Raw genomic sequence first — 563 nt, forward strand, 5'->3', positions numbered from 1 at the left:
GCAGTCGGGGTGTTTCTCTGAGTTGGGGTATAATGTGCCCCATTCATCCCCAGAGTGCTCTAGGGGGACAGATCCAGGCTTTCCCCTCTCCAGGCCCCCTCCCTCTCGTGCATCCAGGATCCTCAGTAAAGCTCAAGGCAATGGAGGATAGTCAGAAGAGAGGCCGGCAGGGACAAGGGGCCCCCGCCCTAAGAGGAAACCACCCTTTAAAGGATTTTACACGAGCTTGCTTCGGCCGCACAGATACCAACATTGGAATGATACAGAGAAGATGAGCAGGGCCCCTGTGCAAGGAAGACAAGCAAATTCGTGAAGCGTTCCATATTTTTTCTGGAAAAAAAAAAAAGGGATTTTACACTCACCCTGGAAGGAGCCCTCTGCCCTTTCCCCTGTGAATAGACAAAAACCTGATTGGATGACAGGCGCCTGGAGGGTTAATCAGATCAAAACAGCTCCTGCCAACAAACCCACAAAAACTCCTAGACTTAGAAACTCCAGTGGCCACCTTCTGCCGTCCCCTCCCTCTTCGGGAGGTCTGTACTATCGCTCAATAAACTTTGTAT

The 563-nt window shown here is 51.2% G+C and overlaps 1 non-coding gene across 1 annotated transcript; it reads left to right on the plus strand.

Moving 5' to 3' along the window:
• Nucleotides 1-224: 224 nt before the first annotated feature.
• Nucleotides 225-329, plus strand: LOC115941087 (U6 spliceosomal RNA). Its single transcript, XR_004075815.1, has one exon. It is a non-coding gene; the product is annotated as a U6 spliceosomal RNA (small nuclear RNA).
• Nucleotides 330-563: the final 234 nt, after the last annotated feature.

This window comes from Leptonychotes weddellii, chromosome 3 (assembly GCF_054177405.1).
Source record: "Leptonychotes weddellii isolate Sample4059 chromosome 3, ASM5417740v2, whole genome shotgun sequence".
Taxonomy (NCBI): domain Eukaryota; kingdom Metazoa; phylum Chordata; class Mammalia; order Carnivora; family Phocidae; genus Leptonychotes; species Leptonychotes weddellii.